This window comes from Bubalus kerabau, chromosome 1, assembly GCF_029407905.1.
Source record: "Bubalus kerabau isolate K-KA32 ecotype Philippines breed swamp buffalo chromosome 1, PCC_UOA_SB_1v2, whole genome shotgun sequence".
NCBI lineage: Eukaryota > Metazoa > Chordata > Mammalia > Artiodactyla > Bovidae > Bubalus > Bubalus kerabau.
In genome coordinates, this window is record NC_073624.1 from 49,498,360 (window position 1) to 49,516,775 (window position 18,416).

Here is an 18,416-nt window from a genome sequence, read left to right on the forward strand (position 1 = left end):
TCATCTCTCCTCAATTACAATAATAATGATCAATTGATAGCTGACATTTTAATATACATTCAACAAATATTGATTGATTGCCTCTTTTGTACCTGGCAAAGTTCTAGACATTGAGAATAAAGTCATGAACAAAATACCCAGATGAAGCTGTTAAGGAGCATGCAATATATCAATTGTTTAGTCACTAAATCATGTAGGGCTCTTGCGACCCCATGGACTGTAACCCAACAGGCTCCTCTATCCATGGGATTTCCCAGGCAAGAATACTGGAGTGGGTTGCTATTTCCTTCCCCAGGGGATCTTTCGGACCCAAGGACTGAACCTGTGTCTTCTGCATTGGCAGGTGGATTCATTACCACCAAGCCACCAGGGAAGCCCTAAAGAGAGCTGGGACACTCAGCTGAGGCATCACTGGGATATATACCAGGCAGTCTGCTAAATATTTTATGTCTATCAAATGACTGCATCCTTGCAACAAGTCTGTGGGATCAGTATTTTTCTTGAGTCTGTTATAGGTAAATAAAATGAGTGTTGGTTAGGGGAACTAATGTGATACCTGAGCTTGTTGGTATTTTGCTCTTCCTCTGATGAGTTGTCTGATTTTGATACAAGTTTCTTTTGACAGCTCTGTGCCTCACTTTCCCTACCTGAGAAATGGGGATTATAGTCACTCCCTCGTAAAGCCTTGTGAGAAATAAATGAGCTCTTTCCTGGAAAGGAAGTAGTAACAGTAATGACAGGATATTTCATAAATGTTAAAATTATTGTTGTATGTTTCCAGACTTATCATGCTTCCCTGGTGCTGCAGAGGCAAAGAATCCGCTTACAACGCAGGAGACGTGGGTTCGATCCCTGGGTTGGGAAGATCCCCTGGAGAAGGCAATGGCAACCCATTCCAGTATTCTTGCTCGGGAAATCCCATGGACCGAGGAGCCTGGCGGGCTGCAGTTCACGTTGTCACAAAAGAGTCAGACACGACTTAGCAACGAAACAAGAACAACAAAGAGCGTCCTACTCATGGGACAGGACAGTGTTGGTAATTTATACTCTTGCTACTTTCTAAGTCTTATCACATGATATGACATTCACTTGTTTAAGCATTTGTCCCCTTAGATTGTGAGAGTCAAAGGATCTCAATTTTGCTTTATTTCAGTCTCAAAATCCTCATGTATAAATGGGGTTGCTAGTATTTTGCAGCTGAGTTGCAGGATTAGTGTGAGTATTTTGTTCTTGTTTAAAGCACAGTTCCTAATCTATAGTAGATGCTTAATAAATTTCTATTTTTATAATTATTATTGTTATTACTATCATCATTATTAATTCCTTAATGATTAGCACAGTTCTAGTAATGAGAGAGTATTCAAAAAACATTTTGTGACTCAAATGGAAATAAGTGGGATAGAATTGATTTGGAGGCACCCCTGCCATCCATGAGACCTGAGGGCATACCATTGCCCCCTTCTGCTTCCTAAATGGCAACTCATCACTCGCTTTGGTTGACACTGAGCAGGAAGGGCTTACCCTTGCTAACTACTTAAAAACTAATATTGAGTTTGGAAAAACTGTTTTTTAATGATCTTCAACAGACCTCCAGAAAACCTCATTAGCAGGCATCAAATCACTTGGGGCTGTGCAGAGTGGGGTTTGCATGCATGGCCAGAGGTCATTAGCACCCATTTGTCTCTGATTAAAGGCAGAGCATGTGCTCTGTACAAGCTCCACAGAGACACTTCCCCCAGGTTCCTGAGAATCACTTCTTCTTGTCCATCTCATCTGGAGCCTCAGGGCTCAGCCACCAGCCACCTGACCCACCAGATTCCAGACTTTTCCTGCATGGATCCTCCCTGGTCCTAACAGATAGGCACCATTCCTCTGCTCAAATGTCCAGCATGGATCCCTATTTCCTCTGCCACCAACTCTGAGCTCTTCACAGGGGCCCCTTCCCACCTCCATCACTTGCTTCTCATGACTCCCCCACCCTGAGACCGTCTGAATCAAGTAAATCAGGATGCTGTGTCCCAGACCCACAATTTCCCTGCTTCTAAGCTTTTGCCTGTGAAGTTACCACCAAGTGGATTGCCACTACTCACTCCCCAGTTGCCCCTGTGGCAATGTGGGGGAAGAAAAAGAACTCAGGAAGTGGACTCCATAGATAGGGATTCTGATTCTATCTTTGTCCCTAAACAATTCTTTGTGAGAGCAAATTCCATGGTCCACCTGTTCTTTATGATTCAAAATATTTCTACAGTACTAACATGTAGGGCCAGGTAATTCTTTATTGTTGGGGTGGGTTGGAGGCTGCCCTGTACATTGTAGAATGTTTAGGAGCATCCTGGATCTCTGTCCACTAGATGCTGGTACTTGTCCCCTTTCCCCAAGCATGACAATTCAAATTGGATCCCGACATTTTTCCAATGTCCCCTGGGAGCAAAACTGCTGGCAGTTGAGTAGTATTGCATCATACTGATCATAAGAAGCTTTCTCATATTCTACCTAGGATACTGTAATTTTCCTCTTCATATATCTAGTATCCCTTTTAGCAAAAACAGCAACAGAAAATACTTCTGTAACCCTCATTAAATGCCTAGCATTGTCCTTAAGAGAGCTACTTACATTAGTTTATCATCACCTCTCCAATGAAGTAAGTACTTTTATTGTCTCTGTTTTACAGAGATGAACATAAGAGTCACAGGGAAGTTAGATAACTTGCCCACAGTCACACAGGCAGAATTTATTCCCAGGCACTGTGTCTCCAGGATTTCCCCTCTGAATCCATAACAGCTCTTGAATTAAGCAAATATTTTGAAATAAGAAAGATCTAGGTTTACATTCCAGCTCTGGCAACTATGAGCTCCAGAGTTTTGGGCAAGTTGGATCTCTAATTTCCTTAGTCATCAAAATGGAGATGAAAATACTGATGTTGCAGGACTGTTTGAAGTTTAAAACTAATGTGTGTGTGTGTGTGCACTCAGTCATGTCCAGCTCTTTGCAACCCCATGGACTGTAGCCCGCCATGCTCCTCTGTCCACTGGATTTCCCAGGCTAGAATACTGGAGTGGGTTACCACTTCCTTCTCCAGGGGATCTTCCTGACCCCAAGGGTCGAATCCATGTCTCCTGCTGCATAGCAGGTGGATTCTTTACCACTGAGCCACATATATGTATGTATGTGTGTATATATATATATATATATATATATATATATATATATATATATGAAAGGTCCCGGTGGGAGAGAGAGGGAAAAAGAGCTCCTAGAATAGGTCTGGCCCAGAGAAGATGCACCATTAAGAGGGCCAATGGTGGTGGTGGTGACTGAGATAAAAGAGAAGTCAAAAAAGGAGAGAAGAAACTGTAAAATCCTAGAAAAAAAAAAAAAAAGGTCAGTGCCCTTTTTCTTCTATGTATTCCCACAGTGCAGACAGTTCCTGACATAGAGGAGATGTCATAACTCTGTCTTCCTGGGCCCCCAGAGCATGGGCTGGCAAACCACAGTCCACAAGCCAACACGGCCCACCACCTATTGTTGTTAATGAAGTTCTACTGGAATCCAGCTCCACCTGTTCACTATTCATTGTCTATGACCACTTTGATACCGCAGTGGCAGAGTTCAGTAGTTTCAACAGAGACTGATGGCCCACAAAGTCAAAAATATTTGCTATTGGGTTTTTTTACAGAAGAGGTTTGCTTACCTCTTGTATATAATGTGAATTAGAAAACTCTGAATGTTAAGATCTCCAATGTCCTTTCCTGACTCAAATACATCCCTTGATTTTCTGAATTCCCAGCTCCAGACTCACTTCTTCCACATTACCTTCTGTAATCGACTTCACCCAGTTCAGGCTTTGCTGATTATTTTTTTCTCATTGTCCCTCTTGCACCCTCAGATGAAGGCACTGTGCTGTTAATTTTCACCATCTCTCATGTTGTCAATCTGCAGGTGTCTCACGATTGCTTCCAGCATGAGCTTCTGCAGACAAACTCCCTGGGGCTAGCTCAATGTTGTTGCCAAGGGCTGCCCTCTGAAGCTTTCTGACAGCACAGCTGCCAGCTGCCAGACTGGAGAAACAACACTAGTCTCGCATTCAAAGGGAGCAGACTGAGGCAGGCCCACAGCTGACCCAACCCTTTGCATCCTGGTTTCCCCTCTATCTCTCCTAGGGTCTCCAGATCTGGTTGATTTCCTGTAGATATTGCCATGACACTCAACAGCTATCAAAACTCCTCTCTGTCTTGATCAGTTACAATAGAACAAAGTTCTCTGCTAAGAAGAATTCAGAAACATGAAGGGAAGAATAAAACAAACACAAAAGTATAAAGAAAAACAAGTTCTGGGTCCATTTTGCTTTCTAGAGACAGGTGCTTAATTTTTAAGGTAGCTTCCAACTCTGTAACTCCATTTTCCACAGATTGATGCTGTGATATTAACAGACAGGGTGTTCAGCAAATGTAGATCAGGGCCACTTACCAGCTGTGACACTGAGGTATCTCTCTTTATTGGAGAAGAAAACTCTTAAAATAGGTTCATATGCTCTTGCCATAGCTGCATGAGAGTTTGAGGTAGTGAGCACCTGTCATTCTCAACATCTGTTGTGAGAAGTGGTCTCTTCCAAAAGGAGGAAGAGAGAGGGAAATGGCTGTTGAGCGGGAGCAATCTGTGTTTGTCATCCTGAGTTACTACTATACACGAATATATAATAAAATGCCCTATGTCTATACACAACAATGTATATTATTGTTTACAAATGTCAGCTACCCAGAGGGCCCACACTGTGAGTCTCTTTTCATTTTTGCTCATGGAAAGACAAGGCTCTATTCATTCTAGCAAGATGCTTTTTTCCCTTTCGAAAGGCTTGAAATTTTTAACAAATTCCTTGAGTTACCTTTCCACAGCCTGTTGAGATTGGCACATTGGAGACGGGAGCTCAGTATGTGAATGTTCACTGTCCCCATGTACCCAACATCCCTCTAATTACTTTCTGTGCATCACTTTATTTAGACTCAGGCAGGCCTATATCTCTATCTCATATCAACCCTATGAGAAAGAGCTATGATCATCATCAGGGCCAGGGGACTAGGGTGAAAGATTGGGTATCAAAGGCTAAAATTTTAAGGAGATTATTCTCAGGGCTGAGCCGGTGGCTTCCCTGCACTGACAAGACCTAGAGAGTGGGTGCCTCCTTAAATTTTGCACTCTAGGCTCCTCACTCAACTTAGCCTCAATCTGGCCTGATCACCACCCCTGTATAGAGGAGACCATCCGAGAGGCTGTAACTTCTCCAAAAAGTTCTCCTGGAATTCTCCTGGAATTTGACTGTCTGCCTGACTCCAGAGAACTCACCCTTAAACACTGGATTCTGCTGCTTTAAGTGATGCAGGCAGGTTCCATGGAAACAGGGTGGAGGTCTGTTAGAAGAGCTGGGACCTACCAGTAAGCCAGACATCTTAAAGAAACAAGGCTCCACTTTACTGAGTAGCTCAGCCATTAAGGGTTCTGTGTTGACCACAGGTGGTAGAAGGCAGCTGCTTCCCTCCCCTCCCTGGCTTGCTGTTAAGTCCCACGCACAGCTCCAGCCCTTTTTGTTCTGTTCCTCTCTGTGGCATTTGCCTTCCCTCCTGGTAGAATACACCTGCAAGTCCCTAGAGCACTCCCCAATCCCTCTTCTGAGTAATTAATTAAAAATCTAAAATACAGCATTACCCCATGCCTCCCTGGTGTCATTCGACAAGAGATAGCTTGTTGTTTACCACTTCTTAGCTTAGATTTCCTGTGTGCTAAGTATTGAGGCAACTTAGTAACAGAGTTCTTTTCCACCTCCAGGTGAATGTCACAAGACAATTTGTCTAACTGTGTCTATGCCCTTCCAGTTAATCGCAAGAATCTGAGTATAGAAAAAAAAAAAAAAAAAATCCACCTGGTGCCCAGAAAAGAGGACAATGTTCAAATGGTGTTTAATTTGATTGGCACGTACTTGGTGAGTTGTTATGATGTGTGAGACACTGTATAAGTCTTTGCCAAGGACACAAGGACACATGTGCTGAGCTGCTGAGGTTCTGCCCTCCCTGTAACCTAAATTTATGGGCCAATTAACACCTACCCATAGATCCATCCTGCCACAAATGTGGTGACAGACTTTTATTACTCAAGTAAGGGGTACATTACAAAAAGACATCCAAATCTACCCAGCCCCATGCTTTAGCTTTTATTTCCTTAATTAGATGAAGTGTCATTTTACTTAATAATTTAACAGCTAAGCTTCTACTGTATATCCCACACTTAGGGAGCAGGTTTCTCTTATCTCGCCAGGCTTATGCAGCACCTTTTCTATCCCGGGGTAGACTTCATGGTGTAATGGAAAGAACATGGACTTTGGAAGGAGTTAGATCTGTTTAGGAAAACCTGAGCTGAAGCAGGAAGGTTCTCTCCTAGTCTAAATATTACCTATGGATACTAGCTAACACTTAACGGAGATCATTTGCCAGGGACTGTTCTGAGTAGTTTATATAGATGGGCTCATTGACTCCCTATAGAAACTCTTAAGCACAGTTGTTATGTCTATGAGGAGGTCTAAGGCACAGAGGGTTTAAATATCTTGTCCAAGTTTGCATAGCAGAGTGGTGGGGCCTCATCAGCCCCAGCAGTCACATGCGAGAGACTGAGATCATAAATACTATGCTTCATTGCTTCTCATATGGAATTCTTGGACAAAAGTAAGGACAACAAAAATTAAAAGTATGTTGCACTTTTAGAGATGATTCTCAGATGCCACAAAGAAAGAGTTTAAAGCAAAGAAGTCAGCAGGGGTAGAAGTAAATATCCAAATTGGTACTGGAATAAAATGTGGAATTTAGGAGCTATGACTAGGGTTCTAATATCCATTGAGGAACAGGGACTGATACCTCATAACATATTTAAAGAAATAAAATAGGGTAGTAAAAGTATGACAAAAGATCATCTCTTCCCCTCCTAAAAAAATAACTATCAAAATTGATGGGGAAATTTTGAAAAAGAATTTCAAAATGGGAACTTTAATAACTGAATAAATAATACTAATTAGACACTATGAATAGATTACATAGTAGATTAGGTAGAGATGAAGAGTCTTGGTGAACTGGAATATAGGTTTAATTAATCACCAATATTGCAATCAAGAAAGACAAAAAGACAGGAAATATGAAAAGGAATCATAGAAGATACAGCAAAAGATCTAACCCAACAGTTGGTGTCCACAGGAGACAGGAGAAAGACTAGAGAGACAAAGGTCATATTTAGATTGCTACTGAAAAATTTTAAGAATCACTGAAAGGCATAATTCTATAGTTTTAGGAAATCTAATAAGTCCCAGAAGACAAAAATGCATGTTACTGTCAAAAGGGTTACAGACTAAAACATGATTTCTCATTCACAAAAATGAAAGCCAGAAGATGATTGAATAATATCAAAAGTAGTGAAAGAAAATCATTGTCAATCTAGAATATATATAGTCAGAGAAACCATCTTTTAATAGAAATAAAGACATTTTCAGGCACACACAAAAAATAATATTTACTACTAAGAAACTTTCATAAAGTATGTATTTAAAAAGGAAAAAAAGTGAGCCTCAAAAAAGGAGTTACATACAAGGAGGAATGGTAAGGGAAGAAAGTAAATGTGGGAAAAGTAAATGTGGGTGAACCTAAATAATTTAGAAATGTACACAGCAATAAAATGAAGTCTTGTTTGTCAAGCCAAAAAGGAACTTAAAAAAATGCATCAATTTTTATTACTGGAGGGTAAGAAGTGAACAGCAACTAAAGAGCCTCTTGATGAGGTGAAAGATGAGAATGAAAAGCTGACTTGAAACACAACATTCAAAAACTAAGATCATGGTATCTAGTCCCATCACTTCATGGCAAATAGAAAGAGAAAAAGTGGAAACATTGACAGATTTTCTTTTCTTGTGTTCCAAAATCCATGTGGACGGTGACTGCAGCTAGGAAATTAAAAGGCTCTTGCTCCTTAGAAGGAAAGCTGTAACAAACCTTGACAGTATTAAAAAGCAAAGACATCACTTTGCTGACCAAGATCTGTACGGTTAAAACTATGGTTTTTCTGGTAGTCATGTATGGGTGTGAGAGTTGGTCCATAAAGAAGACTGAGCACCAAAAAATTTATGCTTTTGAATTGTGGTGCTGGAGAAGACTCGTGAGAGTCCCTTGGACTGCAAGGAGATCAAACCAGTCAGTTTTAAAGGAAATAAACCCTGAATATTCATTGGAAGGACTGATGCTGAAGCTGAAACTCCAATATTTCGGCCACCTGATGTGAAGAGCTGACACAATGGAAAGGACCCTGATGCTGGGAAAGATTGAAGGCAAGAGAAGAAGGGGAAGGCAGAGGAAGAGATGGACAGATAGCAACCAACTCAATGGACATGAATTTGAGCAAACCTCAGGTGATAGTGGAGGACAGAAGAGCCTGGTGTGCTACAGTCCATGGGGTCGCCGAGTTGGACATGATTTAGCAACTGAATAACAAGACATATAAAAGCATTCTCTAATCCTTTTATTGGTCTATGCTATGCTTAGTTGCTCAGTCATGTCTGACTTTTTGTGACCCCATGGACTGCAGTCTGCCAGGCTCCTCTGTTCATAGGGATTCTCCAGGCAAGAATACTGGAATGGGTTGCCATGCCCTCCTCCAGGGGATCTTCCCAACCCAGGGATTAAACCCAGGTCTCCTGCATTTCAGGCAGATTCTTTACTGTCTGAGCCACCAAGGAAGTCTTATATTTATTCATCAGGAAAATATTAATTGGTCCTTTTATTGGTCAGGAAGATAATTGGGCTTCCCTGGTGGCTCAAATGGTTTAGAATCTGCCTGCAATGCAGGAGACCCAGGTTCAATCCCTGAGTCAGAAAGATCCCCTGGAGAATGGAATGGCAACCCACTCCAGCTTTCCTGCTTGGACAGAGGAGCTTGGCAGGCTACAGTCTGGGGTTGAAGAGAGTAAGACATAACTGAGCAACTAACACTTTCACTTAGATTATTTTAAGTTAAATATATATTTTAAAGGGCTTCCTTGGTGGCTCAGTGGTAAAGAACCCACCTGGCAATGCAGGAGACATGGCTTTGATCCCTGGGCCAGGAAGATCCTCTGAAGGAGGGCATGGTAACCCACTCCAGTATTCTTGCCTGGGAAATCCCCATGGACGGAGGAGAGTGGAGGGCTACAGTCCATGGGGTCACAAAGAGTCATACACAACTGAGTGACTAAATGACAACAACAACATACATATTAAAACATCTAGCTACTAAAAGAACAGAAATAGCTAACTTTAAGACTAACAGTAAGAAAACTATAAAATGAAAGATCTCAATTCACAAGATGAAGCAAAAGGAGATGAAATCGAAACATAGAAATTAAAAACAAACAAAAGTAAACCATATTATCTTTATTCCCTTCCTTCCTTTTTTCCATATTATCTTTAGTTCCTTCCTTGGAGAAGGAGCAATGAACTTTCCTGACCACCTGAGCTGGAGGAAGTTGTCTTCACTGGATATCTCCATAAGTCAGACATATGGGCTCCACAAAGGAAAATAGTTGCAACTAAAAATGAGCTTGTAGTAAAAAAAAAAAAAAATTAGTAACTACATGAGGAATAAATGTCAGTGAGAGTCAGTACAAGTGTTAGAGTCACGTGTCAAGAACCGTATATGATAATAACAACAACAAAGACAATAATAGTAATAACAGTACTATTTTATAAACACAGAACTCAGTTTTAGAGAAGTTAAGCTGTTTTTCTAGTATTCAGTATGTTACTTTCTACTCAACATTCTGACATTTTGGAGCCAAGGCCAGGTAGGGGATGAGGCTTCCAACTTAAGTATGTTTAAGTCAGAGCTATGGTTTTTCCAGTAGTCATGTATGGATGTGGGAGTTGGACTATAAAGAAAGCTGAGTGCCAAAGAATTGATGCTTTTGAACTGTGATGTTGGAAAAGACTCTTAAGAGTCCCTTGGACTGCAAGGAGGTCCAACCAGTCAATCCTTTAGGAAGTCAGTCCTGAATATTCATTGGAAGGACTGATATTGAAGCTGAAACTCCAATACTTTGGCCACCTGCTGTGAAGAGCTGACTCATTTGAAAAGACCCTGATTCTATGAAGATAGGAGGAGAAAGGGGCACAAGAGGATGAGATGATTGGATGGCATCACCGACTTGATGGATGTGAGTTTGAGCAAGTTCCAGGATTTGGTGATGGACAGGGAAGCCTGGTGTGCTATACAATCCATGGGGTTGCAAAGAGTCGGATATGACTGAGTAACTGAACTGAACTGACACATACAGCAGTTTTAGAATAATAGCAATAGTAACCCAACCACCAGTAATAAAACTACTGAAAACAGATTAAAGTTATTTTCACATTCTTTCTGTTTTTAGGGTGGAGTTTCACTAGGGATATGGAGTTAAATTATGTATTTTAAAGTCACTTGGAGTAGTTTTCTGTACGATTATGCCTCTAACATTATAACACATTTAGGTTTTTATTTCACTTTATTTTCAATTTTAGGGATGACTTTTTGAAGTTGAACTTGTTCTATAATTATGTAAAAATTTAAGTGTATCAAAAATCCAAAATCCAAAATATATTTGTAAAATCCAAAAATAAATAAATAAATAAAAATATTCAAAGAGATAAAAGAAGGAAGAGATTCACTAATACAATAACTACAAAAAATTACCACCAGATTTGAAAAAGAATAAAAAGAAACTCAAGAAGTAAAAATATAGCAATAGAAAACAAATAAAACTTCAGTAAATAGATTGAATGGAAAATCTTTCATTGAATTTCAATTATATAACCTACTGATTAATCACAGTTAGGCAAATTATTTTATTTCTCTAAACCTTTGTTTCTATATTTATAAAATGGTCTATTAATAGCTATCTCATAAGACTATTATGGTATTTAAATGAATAATATACGTAGACTGGCATGTGGTTAAGCTCAACCTTGTTCATTTTCCACATGCTTGCCTGTTGTTGTTGTTGTTGTTGTTGTTTTGGTCCTGTATTATAGTTATTTTTATACTTGAATTTTCCACTATCTAAGTTCTTCACAGGAAAGATCTACCACAAAGTTTGCTCAGAGAGAATTCTGAATAAATAAAATTATGTATGTATAATATAAAACATATACAATATGAGAAAACTAAAATATATTGAAAATGAAGTAGAAAATGAAGGATTTCTGTCCAAACACACTCAAAAAAAGAACCTGAATGGTGCCCCAGATTTGAACTGATGGTTCCTGGCATTCAGCCACACATTAAAATAGCTTAGAAATCAACAACCTTTTTCTGTTAAAGACTGGGAAGTAAATATTTTAGGTTTTGTAGATCATATGGTTTCTGCTGTAACTACTCAACTTGGCCACTGATGTGCAAAAGTAAGCTCTATTTAAATAATTGAGTGTGGCTGTGTTCCAATAAGATTTTACTTATACAAACAGGTAGCAGGCTGGATTTGGCACATAGGGCATAATTTGCTAACCTCTGAAGCAAGCTGCTTTTCTCTATGCTCTTTTTTCTTTTTGTTCCTTCCTTTTCTAGTCACTATCATAATATATGCACATTATGAGTATGCACATCTGCCTCTATTACTGGACTATAAGCTTCTCCAGGTTAGGTATATGAATAATTCTCTTTCATAACCCCAGTAGTAGTTAGCCAAGCCTTGACACAGGAGAGGAGCTCTGTAAATACTGACTGTGGAAATGAAAGCTTGAGAGGTGGGGTTTAATACCCCTCTGCTTGAATCTGCACCGGTCTTAGGATTTACTTAACTAATAGAATGTGACAGAAATGATGGGGGGGGGGGTGTTTCTGAAACTTTGACATAAGAAATCTTACTGCTTCTGCTTGGGTTTCTTGAAACACTGTCTCGTAGCCCTGAGTACCTATGTGAGAAGTCAGACTATTCTGCAGGAGAGAATGTTTGGAATGGCAGATGCTGAGACTACATGAAAAAGGACAGTGACCTGAGACTGGTCTTCTAGTCACCCCTGACAACGAAACAGTGTCAACAAGTTATATTGGACCCTACAGCCCAGCCCAGCCATCGCTTGAATACCATGGTTCTAGGTGCAATGTGGAACAGAAGAATCATCCAACTGAGCCCTGTCTGAATTCCTGATCAACCAAGTTATAAAATTAAAAAAAGTGGTTGTTTTGGGCTGCTACAATTTGGGGTGGTTTGCTATACAGCATCAGATTATTGGAACCCTTGAAGATGTGTTTATATCAAGGAGGTAAGCTCCTTCCATGTCTCTGGGTAGCACGTGTTTGAGAAGCTGTCTTCTCCAGCAGTCTTAGAATTTTTCTGTTCCATTTATCACTTTTCCATAGGGCTCTCCTGGCTTATGCTGACCTTTGAAAATCTTGCCTTCAGGATCTAGACCAAGCCTTGTAGACCCCAAAGAAAGGCCTTTTTGTGCTCCTTCAGGCCATGGTCAACACTTCCTTCTCTACAGATCACTAGTACTTATTTCCTGGTCCACCCTCTGGAAATTCTTACACTGCTATTATCTAAAATTGTTAAGTCTTACTTAGGTTTTTATTAACACATTTTATTTTCCAACATTTGTGGGAGATTGGGCTGTATGACTTCTGAATTCTCTTCCAGCTCAGCAATTCCTAGGTCACATCTAGGATAGCTGAGCACTTATTCTAGCTGGGTCTAAACTTCTCTTTAACAATATAAATAGCAAGGATAAAGCCTGGAACAAACCCTCAGGGATCACTGAATGCACAGGAAGAAGGGCAACACGTTTGTGGGTCCCCTGTAATCTCTTCACCTGCCATGATGGATACTTGGGTCTGGGCACAGCTGGACAACCTGTCAGTCTGAACTCAAGAGAAGGGACCCCACCTGTTGCTCTCCCTTTGTAACAGGTGATCATGAATATGACCTTGCAAAGGGAAATACACATTCTGGACTTGTACACAGGCAGACTGAGGCTGGGTGCCAGATACTGAGAGGCACCTTGGGGATGACCAGATGCCCAACACCTGGAGACCTGGGGAAGCAGGTGTCAAGCATAGCCCTTCCCACTAGGGGCAGGGCTCAGACACCTCTCACTGGTTGCCAGGCAACGTGAAGAGAGCTGGAGAGGTTATTCAGCCATTCTAGGCTGCCCTGGAAGTCTTGTCCCCTGTCCCTTTTATGCTGCCCCACTGGCTAGAACAATTCTAAATCTTTGCATTGCTGGGCCCCTTCCCCCACCAGCTCTGCCTGATGGGGAACAAACAAACATGCCCTGTGCTCTTTAGGGCTGTCAAGAATTTCTTTTTCTCACACTCTGTATCCTTGAGCAGTCCTTCATGAATCCACAGCAGATGTTTCTTAGTCCTTTCATTTTTCTTTTTCAGAGGAATTGTAATCGGCTGTGCTTTAATTAGGATCTCCCTCAGGATACTCCTGCTTTCTTCCACACCCGCGAGTTTGCAGCTTCCTTCTTAGTGCACCAGGCTGATTAGATTTCTTAATTCTCTAAAATTTCCTGTCTCAAAGCCTAATACCCTTGTAGTGATAAGGTCTGCTCCTCTCACTCTCTTCTCCCTGTGCTCACTTCAGGCACCTGTCCCTGGCTAAGAGGCTGATTCTCTGACTTGGGATCTCTTTCTCCAGCAGGTAAGCTGGCCTCACAGATGGAGCCTCTCCTGGGTGAACAGCTTTGCTGTGCCCTCTGCACTGGGCTTCCCAGGTGGAGCCAGAATTAAAGAACCCACCTGCCAATGCAGGAGACATGAGATGATGGTTCAATCCCTGGGTGGGGAAGATCCCCTGGGGGAGGGCACAGCAACCCACTCCAGTATTCTTACCTGGAGAATCCCATGGACAGAGGAGCCTGGCGGGCTACAGCCCATAGGGTCGCAAAGAGTTGGACACAACTAAAGCGACTTAGCATGCACCCATTGCACTGATTTGGACAGTCCTCCTCCTCAGCAGATTGCTCTGGCCCCACTGGGATGAGGGCTTCCCAGGTGGCTCAGTGGTAAAGAATCTTCCTGCCAAGCTGGAGACTCTGGTTCCATCTCTGGGTTGGGAAGATCCCCTGGAGAAGGGAATGGCTACCCAATCTAGTATTCTTGCCTGGAAAATTCCAGGGACAGAGGGAGCCTGGCGGGTTACAGTCCATGGAGTCACAAGAGTCAGACATGACTGAGCATGCGTGCACACCACCAGGTTGAGTCTAATTTGGAGGGACAAGAATCAGCCTAGCATAGGCTATAGCTTCTTATTCATTCACCATCATGCCTTCCATGAATTTTTATGGGGTGCCTACGATTTGCAGTGGAGATATCATAATAAACATGGCCATTAATTTCTTAGAAATTATTAAGAGGGAGAGACCAGTAAGTGGAAAGACAATTAAATACTCGGTGGTGAAAATGCCTTTGAGCAAAGCAGGACACCTAGGTGGGCATCTCATCAGTCTTTGTGGAATAGAGAGGAATTTCTGGAAAGAGAGAGGAGTTTCTGGGAAGAGAAATATTTAAATTGAGACTTGACGTGTAAGTAGATGTTTCAGGCCAAGAAGGCATGACAGAAAAGAAGAAGGTCTTCTAAGCAAAAGGAAGACACAGTGAGGCTTGTGGTAGGACTTGCAAGCAATTCATTGTTTCTGGAGGGTAATGCAGTGGACAAGGAAGTGAGGTGGGATGTATTTGTGTAAGGAGTGTTGAGAGCGAAAGCTGGCAGAGCAGGCAGAGGCCACAGCAAGAGTCAGTGAAGCAACGGGAACCGTTGATCACGTGCACCACATCTGATAGAAGTGCTACTCTCACTGCTTTTTATCCCTTATAATGTGGGGTTTATGACCTGGCACATCTGTGTTCAGTTTACACCTGGCACCTAGTGCTCATGGGAATTGGGAGAGCCCATCACTACTCACACCCTAGTTCAGGCTGGTCCTGGCTGCAGTGTTGCCATCAAAATTTAAAACACACACCATCTCTGCTCTTTGAAGCCTGTAAACCACTCTAATGTCAGAAAGTGAGGGGCAACTAAAGAGCCTCTTGATGAGTGTGAAAGAGGAAAGCGAAGAAGCTGGCTTGACACTCAACATTCAAAAAACTAAGATTATGATATCCGGTCCCATTACTTCATGGCAAATAGAAGGAGAAAAAGTGGAAGCAGTGACAGATTTTATTATCTTGGGCTCCAAAATTACTGCAGATGGTGACTGCAGCCAGAAAATTAAAAGACACTTGCTCCTTGGAAGGAAAGCTCTGACAAACCTTAGACAGTATATTCAAAAGCAGAGACAGCACTTTGTCGACAAAAGTCCACAGAGTCAAAGCTACAGTTTTTCCAGTAGTCATGTATGGATGTAAGAGTTGGACCATAAAGAAGGCTAAGAGTTGAAGAACTGATGCTTTTGAATTGTGCTGCTGGAAAGACTCTTGAGAGTCCCTTGTACTGCAAGGAAATCAACCAGTCAATCCTAAAAGAAATCAACCTTGAATATTTATTGGAAGGCTGATGCAGAAGCTGAAGCTGCAATGCTCTGGTCACCTGATGCAGAGTCAACTCATCGGAAAAGACCGTGATGCTGGGAAAGATTGAAGGCAAAAGGAGAAAAGGGTGGCAGAGCATATGGTTAAATAACATTACTGACTCAGTGGACATGAATTAGAGCAAACTCAGAGAGATGGTAGAGGACAGAGGAGTCTGGCATGCTGTATGTAGTCCATGGGGTCTCAAAGAGTCTGACACAACTTAGCAACTGCACCACAGCAACAAACCTTCTGACCAAGGAAGCAGTTTGGAAAAGGCAAAATGGGTCCAGCAAAGAAGCAGACAGAAAATGCTTACAGCCTCTGTGAACCAGAAGCTGGGTGTCCTGAGCTCTTGAAGAAGAAGCCAGAGTGATAGGGCAAAGCTGCCTTCAATTTTTTACTGTCAGAAATACCCTCGCTACATCCAAACATGGCCAATAGCCTCTCCAGGTGGACCCTGTCATTAATATTTGACACAGATGTATGGGTTGTCTTTTTTTTTCTCTCTCTCTCTCTCTCTCTTTTTGAAGTTTTGAAACTTTAGTTTGTCTCAAAAGCTTCTTACTAAAGGGTAGAACAATGGAGGAATGGGGCAGACACGGCAGTTGTGTTTGTTATTTTTTTTATCCAGATTCAGGGAAAAACAGAGAAATACAGCTTTCTCAGAGGATCCAAGATCAGAATAAATAGGAATTCACAGAGACCAGAGAATGACTGGAGTTAGAGACTAGGATAGGAAAAGAGTAAAAGGCAATAAGACATCAGAAACTGAAGCCAGCCAGAAGACAAAACCCACAAAATCCCAGTAGCAGATTGGACAAAAGTATCAGGTATGAGGGCTTCTCTGATGGCTCAAATGATAAAGAATCTGCCTACAATGCAGGAGACCTGGGTTTGACCCCAGGTTAGGAAGATCCTGTAGAGAAGGAAATGGCAAACTAATCCAGTATTCTTGCCTCAGAAATCTCATGGACAGAGGAGCCTGGCAAAGAGTCAGATATAACTGAGCAACTGAGAACACACACACAAACATCACTCTTTCCTCAAGCCATGGGGTCACAAAGAGCTGGACAAGGCTGAGTGACTAACACACACACACACACACACACACATCAGGTGTGAACGTTAATAAATGTCAACCAGTTGATAACACTGTTATCAACATTAGTTACAATGATTGTTATTATTGTTAACATGATGATTTGTTATCACTCAACTAACACTATCAATGATCATTAACAATCAGTGTGCCATTATCAGGCATTTACTGTGTGCCAGGCACAATGTTTTCTAGAAGATTGGTAGACAAATACACACACTTACATACATTTAGATATCTAGGTAAGTAGGTAGAAATATAGCAGGACTGTCTGTCTCCTGTTCCCTCTGATTAGTAGCTAAAATCTAATTACTTCAAAGCCATAATTGGGTAAAATAGTGGTCATGTATAGATGTGAAAGTTGGACTGTGAAGAAAGCTGAGTGCCAAAGAATTGATGCTTTTGAACTGTGGTGTTGGAGAAGACTCTTGAGAGTCTCTTGGACTGCAAGGAGATCCAACCAGTCCATTCTAAAGGAGATCAGTCCTGGGTGTTCTTTGGAAGGACTGATGCTAAAGCTAAAACTCCAATACTTTGGCCACCTCATGCGAAGAGTTGACTCATTGGAAAAGACTCTGATGCTGGGAGGGATTGGGGGCAGGAGGAGAAGGGGACGACAGAGGATGAGATGGCTGGATGGCATCACCGACTTGATGGACATGAGTCTAAGTGAACTCTGGGAGTTGGTGATGGACAGGGAAGCCTGGCGTGCTGCGATTCATGGGGTCGCAAAGAGTTGGACACGACTGAGTGACTGAACTGAACTGACATCCAAAATTAATTCAGCTCAGTTCAATTGCTCAGTAGTGTCTGACTCTTTGTGACCCTATGAACCGCAGCACGTCAGTCCTCCCTGTCCATCACCAACTCCCAGAGTCTACCCAAACCCATGTCCATTGAGTCGGTGATGCCATCCAACCATCTAATCCTCTGTTGTCCCCTTCTCCTCCCACCTTCAATCTTTCCCAGCATCAGGGTCTTTTCAAATGAGTCAGCTCTTCCCATGAGGTGGCCAAAGTATTGGAGTTTCAGCTTCAACATCAGTCCTTCCAATGAACACCCAGGACTGATCTCCTTTAGGATGGATTGGTTGCATCTTCTTGCAGTCCAAGAGACTCTCAAGAGTCTTCTCCAACACCACAGTTCAAAAGCATCAATTCTTTGGCGCTCAGCTTTCTTCACAGTCCAACTCTCACATCCATACATGATCACTGGAAAAACCACAGCCTTGACTAGACGGACCTTTGTTGGCAAAGTAATGTCTCTGCTTTTTAATATGCTATCTAGGTTGGTCAAAGCTTTCCTTCCAAGGAGTAAGTGTCTTTTAATTTCATGGCTGCATTCACCATCTGCAGTGATTTTGGAGCCCAGAAAAATAAAGTCAGCCACTGTTTCCCCATCTATTTCCCATGAAGTGATGGGACCAGATGCCATGATCTTAGTTTTCTGAATGTTGAGCTTTAAGCCAACTTTTTCACTCTCCTCTTTCACTTTCATCAAGAGGCTCTTTAGTTCTTCTTCACTTTCTGCCATAAGGGTGGTGTCATCTGCATATCTGAGGTTATTGATATTTCTCCTGCAATCTTGATTCCAGCTTGTGCTTCCTCTAGCCCAGCGTTTCTCATGATGTACTCTGCATATAAGTTAAATAAGCAGGGTGACAATATACAGCCTTGACATACAAAGTTAATAAAAAAAGGTTTATATTGGGCAAGAAAGACATACAAGCACTGTGAAAAACTGAATCTTATATATAGCCCTCAGGGAG

The 18,416-nt window shown here is 41.7% G+C and overlaps 1 long non-coding RNA gene across 1 annotated transcript in view; it reads right to left on the minus strand.

Annotated features, from left to right (window-relative positions):
* Positions 1-9,490: 9,490 nt before the first annotated feature.
* Positions 9,491-18,416, minus strand: part of LOC129647598 (uncharacterized) — an 82,942-nt gene continuing 74,016 nt past the window's right edge. The window contains exon 5 of the long non-coding RNA XR_008712381.1: positions 9,491-9,600. This is a non-coding gene — a long non-coding RNA (uncharacterized LOC129647598). The remainder of the gene's footprint in view (positions 9,601-18,416) is intronic.